This window comes from Podarcis pityusensis (assembly GCF_964106645.2).
Source record: "Podarcis pityusensis genome assembly, chromosome: 4".
NCBI classification, from domain to species: domain Eukaryota; kingdom Metazoa; phylum Chordata; class Lepidosauria; order Squamata; family Lacertidae; genus Podarcis; species Podarcis pityusensis.
Genome location: NC_138027.1, coordinates 20318323 through 20328724, shown reverse-complemented (window position 1 = coordinate 20328724; position 10402 = coordinate 20318323). Strand labels below are relative to the sequence as shown.

Below are 10402 nucleotides of genomic sequence, written 5' to 3'. Positions count from 1 at the left end.
TCCACAAATTTTTGTGGTTAAGATAAGAAGTCCTATTGAAAAGCATTGTTGCTAGGTAACGGAAAGTTGGAAAGTTACTGGCAAAGGGGCTGGACTGTAAGCTTGAGAAAAGCGAAACAAAACCAGAGAGTGTTTTGGCTACAAAGTTTACGTGCCCTTGGAAGGGACTTTTATAGCAGCCAGAGTTTAGCTGCCAGGTGCAAAAGGGCGTAAACAACTTGCAGTTTGCTGCGTGAGAAAGGAAAAAACAACTGTTGGATTTTACAGTTTGTTTGACAGTGTGAGCTAGAGGCTTGGATTCAAAATGGATGCCAAGAAGGGGGAGACTTGCCTAACTCATCTCCCCTGACCAGAGACAGTTATTCATCAGGGTCTGGATGGATAACTACCCCAGAAGGGGTGAGCCAAGATGATGCTGGCCAAGTTCCTAAGAGCTCAACGAAAGCTGAGGAGAGCTTTGACCCCAGAGGGGAGAGTGCAGGAACTGTGGCTGTTGGAACTGTTGGTGTTCCTGAATAAGGTGCAATGGGTGTTGCTGACAGGGGGAGGGAAGAACAGAGTTCAAATCTCCCCACTGATGATGCTACTGGGAAGCATGGAGTAGCATTGAGTGCTGTCCGATGCTACAATTGTGGACAGACTGGGCATCTACAGCGAAACTGTAAGAAGCCGCGCCAGTCAAGAGGAGCAAAGAGCAGCTCTACGAAGCCTGAGGCGTCAGGCAAAAGCCGTACCAAGTGCCAGGTGAAACCTGCAAAGGCTATGATGGCGAAAGGAACCACGCCAGATGTTGGGAACTCGTTCATAATCGACACGGGCGCCACGGTTCATATGTGCCCGCACAGAGGACTATTTTCGACGTTGAGGAAGCAAAGCTTCACTGTGAAACAGGCCAACGGTCAGGAGTTGGAAGCGACTGGAATTGGGACTGTGTATCTTGAGAGTCTGAACTTGACTATAAGTGATGTTTACCTGGTTCCAGAACTGAGATTTAATCTGCTGAGCGTGTCGCAGATTGCAAAGAAAGGACTGAAACTGTCCTATGATGCTAAAAGCTGCAAGATCTACAAAGATGGAGAACTGTTTCTTACTGCCAAAGAGAAAGATGGACTGTATTTGTTGACTTTTGATCAAAGTGATTACATGAAATGTAATTCTTCTGATTCTAACGAAATCTCTCTTGCAGGCGTGACCAGTGTGAGCACCAGGAAGGTGACGATGAAGGTCGACAGAGCATTTCAGCGGGTGTATGCTGATGTGATTGGTCCTCTAGAACCATCTAGAGGCAGTGCAAAGTATTACCTTTTGTGTGTGGATTGTTTCACTAATTATTCTTGGGTTTATATGATGGAGAAACCGCAAGAAACTTTAGAAAAGTTTCAGGAGTTTTGTGATAAGGTTAAAAGTATGCATGATGCTAACATTGATTGTCTTTTCACAGATGACAAACAAGTTTTTCTGTTACAGAAGTTTCAGAAGTTCCTGGATGGAAAAGGGATAGACCACAAAGTGGCAGTTTCGCAAGAAGCGTGGAACAGGGGGGTCTGTGTGAGGGTGAACAAAGAATTGCAAAAGGGGATGAATGCGCAATTGCTGAGTTCACATTTGCCACATGAATATTGGGCCGAATCGCTAGCGTCCTATCTTTATGTGTGGCTGAGAAAAGTCTCAACAGAGTTGGGATGTTCTCCTTTTGAGAAGCTGTTCAATAGAAAACCTTCTGTTGCCTATTTTAAGGTTTTCGGGTCTCATGTGAGAACAGAAGCTCCAGGTGGAGTAAAGAATGCCAGAGGCATTTTTGTGGGTTATGAAAAAGGTCTCTACAGAATAATTTTGTCTGAATCTGGTCAGGTGATTCTCACAAAGTTCCTAGAGAGTGCTCCAGAGCAAGAGCGTGTAGTACAAACATTTCCCACAGGTGGCGATTCAGATGATGATGATTTTTCTGATGTCACAGATTACACTGGTACTGATGATGATGACAGTGATAGCTCAGAGAGTTCAGTTGTAACAGTCATTGAGAGAAAATCTCACACAATGGATAGACCTTCACAGGTGAAGGAAGAACCACTGATTGCTACTGGTTCTCAACAGAGTCCAAAGACTGAACCAGTGAGCAGAGAGGATCAGCACCTCATACGCAGGTCTGAGAGAGTTACAAAGGGTGTACCACCAAAGAGGTACTCAAAAGAGTTTGCTAACTTAGCTGTTGCATGTGTTGCTATTGTTAACAACTCCAAGCAAGTTGAAGCAGTGTCTAAGTCAGAGACAAAGACACAACAGAGGGTAGCAAGCCAAGGTAATGCAGAAGCACTCATTCCTTGGAAGCCAGACAACCAGAGAGGTACACTGGTGAAACCAGTGGTGGGGAGTTCCAAGGGTGGAACTGAAACAACAGGGGACTGTTATATGTATAACAACTGTTTGTTTTCTTCTCTGGATAATGTTTTGCCAATTGATGCTTTTGGGGGAGGATGTCAGGAAAAAGCACCAAGGCAAAAGCCAGCTCCAGATGGCTGGAATGCAAAACAGTGCAGATGTACTGTTGGAGAAAAGGTGGAGCCTATTCTCTGTACTGAGCACCGGATGTTAGCTCAGTGTGTCATATGACCTGTGCTGGAAGTACAGGGGAGGAGTGTGTGACTCTTCTGATGGAGTCTGAAGGGAACAGTCACATTTCTATGTACTGTTGAATGACAGGAATAAAACATGTAGAAAGGACTCCTGTCTGTCTCTTCTTCCCCTCCCTGGGAAGGAATGTAGATCTTGCAGCTTTTAGCATTATAGGACAGTTTCAGTCCTTTCTTTGCAATCTGCGACACGCTCAGCAGATTAAATCTCAGTTCTGGAACCAGGTAAACATTGCTTATAGTCAAGTTCAGACTCTCAAGATACACAGTTCCAATTCCAGTCGCTTCCAACTCCTGACCGTTGGCCTGTTTCACAGTGAAGCTTTGCTTCTTCAACGTCGAAAACAGTCCTCTGTGCGGGCACATGTGAACCGTTGCGCCCGTGTCAATTATGAGCGAGTTCCCAACATCTGGCGTGGTTCCTTTCGCCATCATAGCCTTTGCAGGTTTCACCTGGCACTTGGTACGGCTTTTGCCTGACGCCTGAGGCTTCGTAGAGCTGCTCTTTGCTCCTCTTGACTGGCGCGGCTTCTTACAGTTTCGCTGTAGATGCCCAGTCTGTCCACAATTGTAGCATCGGACAGCACTCAATGCTACACCATGCTCTCCAGTAGCATCAGCAGTGGGGGAATTAGAACTCTGTTCTTCCCTCCCCCTGTCTTTTTCTTCCAGTGCAGCAAGTCTGTCGTGTTCATTCAGGACCACAGCACAAACTCTCTCCGCGGTCAGCTGCGCGGCCGGTAGGGAACCAAGCTGACTGGCAACAACCTTGTAGGTGCGGCTAAGGCTGTTTATCATCATGAAGCAAAACACTTCCTCCTGAAGACGGAAATTGCGTTCCACCATCTGTTGACGCAGAAACTTCATTTCTGTCAGGTGCGCTTGAACATCTCCATCAGGCGCAAGTCTCAGATTGGTCAATTTCTCAAAATACAGCAACGCTGAAGAACCAGCATCTCTCTGATGCGTTGTACGCAGCGTGTCCCATACCTCTTTCGCATTTTCTAAATGCTGAACATGCACCAACTGATCATCTGAGACACACAGAATTATAGCAGTCCTGGCCCTTACATTCCGTGATTCCCAACCTCTGGTTGGTGCTGCAGGGATGGGGTTTTCAATTACATCAAAAAGCCTCTGATTCTGCAGCAGGGCCTTCATCTTTACAGACCAAGATGAATAATTGTCATTGGATAAGGGAGGTGGGCAAGGCAAACCTCCCCCTTTCTTGGCATCCATCTTGAAGCCAAGCCTCTCTCACGATGTCAAACAAACTGTAAAATCCAACAGCTGTTTTTTTTCTTTCTCACGCAGGCAAAACTGCAAGTTGTTTACGCTCTTTGCACCTGGCAGCTAAACTCAGGCTGCTATTGGAAAGTCCCTTCCAAGAGCTCGTAAACCTTGTAGCCAAAACATTCTCTGATTTTGTTTCGCTTTCCCAGGCTTACACGCAGAGTCCAGCCCCTTTGCCAGTAACTCTCCAACTTTCCGTTACCTAGCAACAATGCATTCCAATAGGACATCTTATCTACCACAAAAATCTGTGGAATGCAGGCTTCAGCCTTCAAGCTGCAGGCCTCTTCCTCCGGAGCTTTTGTTTTCTTTGAAACGCAGCTCCGTGAACCAGTGAATTAATCAAACTGCGTTCACACTTTTAGCCCGAAATGCAGCATACCTTGAACTTTGTTGCTCTGGAAAACACCTCTTCTTTCCATCAGCTGTCTGTGGAGCCTCTGGCTGTTCTCAGACGCTTCTCTTCCTCCTTGGAGCAGAGGAGGACAATCCACCAGCCTCTCATGCAGATGTCCGATGAATCGCAACCATCCGAAGGCTGCCACTGTTGGAATTCTGCCTGGGTCAGAGGAATGTGCCACAAGCAGGCACCGGCAGATATTCCTGTCGACCTCCCCGCGTCTCCCAACCTCTGCTGATAAGCAGGCGAGGTCCGGCGATTCTTCTCAGATGTATGAGAGGAACACACCGTTCTTCCTCTCTCCCCTTTGGTGTCCCCAGGGAGGGGAAAGAAGCAGACAGAAAACTATTTACATCATTTATTTCTGCCTCTTACATCAGTACAGAGAATCATGTCTGCACTCAACAACAGCAAGAATAAACTCCTCCCAAGTACATCCAGTACGGGTCATATGACACACACACACACTGAGCTAACATCCGGTGCTCAGTACAGAATGGACTGCCCCTTTGTTCCCATGGCAACAGTCACAAACATCCTGTCTGGCTTTCCAGCCACAAGCAGCTGGCTGAGCTGCTAGAGCCTTTGCTTGCTGCAGCATTGGTGCTTTATGGGAACACTGTGCTGGAAGTACAGGGGAGGAGTGTGTGACTCTTCTGATGGAGTCTGAAGGGAACAGTCACATTTCTATGTACTGTTGAATGACAGGAATAAAACATGTAGAAAGGACTCCTGTCTGTCTCTTCTTCCCCTCCCTGGGAAGGAATGCAGGGAGGGAGGAAGGAGGAGGGTGTGTCCTGCTCACGTTTGAGGAGGATCGCCGGTTTGTTTACCTAGCCTGCCGGAGGTCGCAGACGGACGGTAAACACACAGTATCTCGCTCAATTGCCTCGGGGGAGGCCAGGTACCTCTGCCTGTGTGAGGAAGATACTGAGCTTGAGCTCCATTGCTTGGAAAAAAAACACTTCTTCTTTCCACCAGCTGTCTGTGGAGCCTCTGGCTTCTTTCAGACGCTTTCCTTCTCCCTGGAGCAGAGGAGGACAATCCACCAGCCTCTCATGCAGATGTCCGATGAATCACCATCATCCGAAGGCTGCCACTTGTCAGTATCTTCATCAGCTCAAACGTGAGCAGGACACACCCTCCTCCTTCTCTCCCTCCCTGCACTCCCCCAGGGAGGGGAAGAAAAGACCGACAGGAGTCCTTTCTACATGTTTTATTCCTGTCACTCAACAGTACATAGAAATGTGACTGTTCCCTTCAGACTCCATCAGAAGAGTCACACACTCCTCCCCTGTACTTCCAGCACAGGTCATAGCCAATTAGTTCAAGTTCTAGTTCAAGTAGAAAGATATGTAATTTCTTCATTAACCAATCTTTTTTTCAAATAGATATAATGAAAAATACTCTGGAACAGTACTCATGCGATTATGTACATAATCACATGAGCACTGTTCCAGAGTATTTTTCATTATATCTATTCGAAAAAAGATTGGTTAATGAAGAAATTACATATCTTTCTACTTACAAGTGTTGAACACTGTTCAGGAGAGTTCAGAGCTGGACATCAGAACTGGACATTTGCTGATTATACAGAGCTTCACAGCTTGCTCTCCGCTGGGTAAAGTTTGGCACCATGATTCATTTAAAGACTTTCAGAGACTTCAGTTTGTTAGTTTTGATGCTTTGAATTATTCCATAAAGTTGTTCACAATGTTATTGTTTCTGGCCATCGTGTTGCTTTTGATATTGCTGACTCATATTTTGCAACATAGAAGCCAGTGGTAGCTGGCGGCAGTTATGATTGCTCCAATGGCCAGGTTGGAGATTATGATAGATATAATGAAAGGGTTCAATAGTAAAGGAGGGGGTTCAACCAACATTTTCAGGATACGGGCCTAAGAGCTTTATTAGCTGACTTTACTAGCAGATAGTATAGTGGGGTCATGTTACAAATAGACTCATTGGGATAAATGTAAGTGAGTACATGTCTAGGACTAGGCTGATGTTAATATCTATGTTAGGGATGTTGGTTCATGCTAAGTTGGTTGTGGAAGATTCTATGCCGTAATTTATGAAGATGGCTGTGGGATGAAGCTGATTTTAAATGCTAGCTGGACTGCAGTTTTTGCATATGACATACCCCATCCTATTATTAAAGGGCTAGGGTTTATACCTGTTAGGATCGGGTGTGCTAGAATGAATAGCTGAGTGTATATAGAATGAATATAGCTGAGTGTATGAGAAGACTGTGCATACTACTTTCACATGGATGTCAGTTGTAACCTGGAGAATTTGTGCTTGGAGTCTGCTTTGCCCTCCTTCCTCCAGTGATGGCCAAGCTTGGCCCTCCAGCTTTTTTGGGACTACAACTCCCATCATCCCTAGCTAACAGGACCAGTGGTCAGGGATGGTGGGAATTGTAGTCCCAAAACAGCTGGAGGGCCAAGTTTGGCCATCACTGAGCTTACACCCTGGAGCGAGTCAAGTTGGTCTTAATCCCTGCTCCTATTTGCCCTGCCACACCTTCAAGGTGAGGAGGAAGTTGTTCCTGGTTCCTATCCCCTCCAAGCTACATAACTCTGAGTGAGTGGCTCAAGTTCACCAGAAAGGTCATCCATACCCTTTCCCATGGATCACAGATCCCTGTGTACAATCGCTGGACTCACTAATCACCTGAGATGTGCCTCAAGCATACACACCACTTCCTGTTCCCTGTCTCCCTTTCCTGCACACACCTGTAGTGCAGTGTGGAGTTGGCAAAAAAAAAACTTCCCCAGCTGCAAGCCATTTGCAGCTGAAGAAAAAAAATCCCTACTGGACCCCGCTCTGCCAACCAGCCAGTTTCACACTGCATACTAGGTGGCTTGTCTAGGTGCTGTGACAACCTTTGAAGAAGGAGGTGGAAAGGATGGAAGGCCCTTTTATAGCTTCTGCCTTCCTCCACCCCACTGCTGGCAAATGACAGCATCAAGAACCAGAAGTGGCTTCCTGCCCCACTTCCTCTCTCACCACAAATGGGTTCCTGCTCAGACTCTTTCATAAGCAAGGTAGTGGGGAGTGATAAAAGCAGAACCCCTCCTGGGAAATAAAGGGGAAGTGTCGTGCTTCCCTGTGATAGGTTATCAGTGGGTTATATTTAGCAGGTGAGGCACACGAACGTGTGAAATTGCCCTGATTTGTGCAGTTTCTCAAAGCGAGAAATCCTAAGGGGAGAAATTGCTTAAGCAGGTAGAACCACGGTTCCTCCAGATATATTTGTTATGACCCAAGGGGATGCAATTTCACTTTCTGAAAACCCAGGAAATGAAAAATGCATATTCCTTACTAATATGTGTCTAGCTATGAGTGATGTCAGCTGAAAGAAGGCTGTAAGAACAGAAGGCAAAGATTAATGGCTGCTCTTATAAATCTGTTGCTTACATTATTGAAAAGATCAAGCCATACCAGGCAAAGAAAAAAGGGTGTGAAATCGTAGAGTCAAAGTTCAGGGCAAGAAATAAAAATGAGCCACGTGAGAGCAGCTGGGGAACTGAACACACATATTGAATGGGGAGGATTGGCACAGTGGAAACTCTTTGAATTCTCAAATATTGCACTGCTTTGCAAGTGGCTTTTTTAAAAAAAATGCTTTGGGGAAAGGTTTTAAACACAGTTCTTTAAAGTACATGGCACAGATTGTACTATCAGAGCCTGCACACACAGGCAGTCTTGAGTGGTGAGAGGCTTAATCAGAAACAAACGTGCAGTAGTCAAAATATTGGCTAAAAAGATATTCATACAGAATATCCATCCTGCTTATAAACCATATAAATACACACAACTTCCACTTCGCTGCATTGAGGAAGAGACTGTACTGAATATTCCAGTCTAGCAGTTCTGTGAGGCTAGTTGCAGATCTACACTCATGGTTTATAACGTTAAGGAATCATTTTCATAACGTAGATGGGCACATCACGTTTTGTTTGTAACGTTAATAATGCATTATTAAAATGTGACAACAGAGTGTTGCAGAGCGACCAGAAACTGGAAACAGGGAAGCTGCATCGTTATGGACAAAACAAAGCAAGGAATGTTTTTAATTTACCTTTCAACTATTATCTTGTACATGCTTTTAGCTTTCTGTGTTTTATTCATGCTCCTTTTAATTTTGGTGAGCCGCCTTGATTCCCAGTTCTGGGAGGAAGGCGGTATATAAATAAAAATAAAAATAATAGTGATGATGATATTTGATGTCCAGTCAGGGGCTTACAAAGTAATGAAATGCCTGTTCTGGATCTGTGATGACACTGGACAGCACTGAGCACACAGCAACTGGAGGTTGTAAATTCATTAGTGCTCTTTCTAATTATATAATGGGCCTCTTGTCAGAGAAACAATCTTTATTAATGAGGCATCTGTATGGCTTTGCCTCGGGGGGTGTTAAAATGTGACAAGTTGGCTACATGCAGCATGCCAGCCTGTTAGGACTAAAAACTTTTTTTACAAAGCTCATAAGAAGAAGTCGTAAAAAACATGTTTATGATCCAACCTTGATTACGCTGGCATTTATGGGGGGTACAATAGAATCCCTATGACCTGTCACAATCTGCTGCTGCTGTTGTATGAATGCTAATATCACAACGAATGCTCATTCTAGAGGTATCGGTTCAGGGCGGGGAAAATAGGCATCCTTCACCCTAGCACAGCCTTTCCCAACCTTAAGTGTTTGCATGTTGTTGGACTACAACTCCCATCATCCCTAGCTGGCAGGACCAATAGTCAGGGATGTTGGGAGTTGTAGTCCGACAACATCTGGGAACCCAAGTTTGAGAAAGGCTACACTAGCACATCACCTGAGGGCTGACAAATGTGCACACCTGCTCTTCTCTGTCTCCTAATATTTAATAATGCAAAATACACAATGTTTTGCCATTGTGTTCTGAATCTTACCACCCCTGAAACCAGAGGTGGCTCATCTGATAATTTTGTTATCAAGAAGCGCATACGGAGCAATTTTAAAAGAATTCTTTTAGAATTTGTTTTAAAGATTATAATGTCAAATTATATCGCTCAAGATGACAGGAGCTTTACCAATGAAGATTTCTAACTCCTTAATGGAGAATGCTACTTAAAAACACACACACACACCAAAAAAAACCCCACCCTTTACCGAAGACTGTTAGGCACAGTCTCCATCAATCAACTTTGTAAGCAATAGTCCATTAAACGAGTTCAGTGTAGGGAAAGTTGGAAATCAATGCATTTTAAAAGATTAGGGAGATCACAAGTTGGAAAAAAAGAGCCATCCTTTGCTTTCTATGTCCCAACAAGAAATCAAGAAAAGCAGCTACCATTTAGTCCAAGAGGGCAATCAATGACATTTCCAATGCAGCAACAATCAACCTGTAAAATGACGACACTAAAAGAGAAGAGAAAACCACTTTCTTGGTGTTTTTAATGGTCAAACTGGTTGGAAGATGGAGCAAGCAAACACAAAGCTCTTTGAAAGCGTTCCATGTTCCCTGGTGCTAAATTAATTGCATACAGAGCCATTCTAAATATAAGAAATCAGCAGGAGGTATGTTGGCTTAAATTCAGTAGGGATAAATTCACATTAAATAGTGAATAGTTTTCATGAGAATTTAAGAAGAAAAAAGAAATCAGCAGAAATGCTTCCAAAATATAGAGAACTGAATTTAAGATTGGAAAAGCAAGAAACTGAGAGAACCAAAATTAACAGATTCTTTCATCCCCACCCAGGACATAACTTTTCCAAGTATGTGTTCCACCACTGAGCTTGTGGCCTCCTTGTGGCCATGGACAACTCAGAACATTTTATTGTGTGAATACAAGGATGGCGCCCATCTCCCCTATTCCACATAAGAAAGCTGACAGGCCTGGCAGTTGAAACCAGCTCCACATCTGGTGAAAGGTTGGTCTGGAAGGGATAAATGTGCATCCGGTTCACATTTTTCATGCAAACCTACCTAGTTTTCACTTCCTGAATCAATCAACCACTGAAATGTAGTTATCTAGCACATTAAAAGTTGTGTAATTCTTTATCTCCTTGACATCTGAAGGGAGGGCATTTCACAGG

At 44.5% G+C, this 10402-nt stretch overlaps 1 long non-coding RNA gene across 1 annotated transcript in view; it reads left to right on the top strand.

Annotated features, from left to right (window-relative positions):
• The first annotated feature begins 1415 nt into the window (after window positions 1-1415).
• LOC308475436 overlaps window positions 1416-10402 on the top strand; it is a 291271-nt gene continuing 282284 nt past the window's right edge. The window contains exon 1 of the long non-coding RNA XR_013985191.1: window positions 1416-2635. This is a non-coding gene — a long non-coding RNA (uncharacterized lncRNA). The remainder of the gene's footprint in view (window positions 2636-10402) is intronic.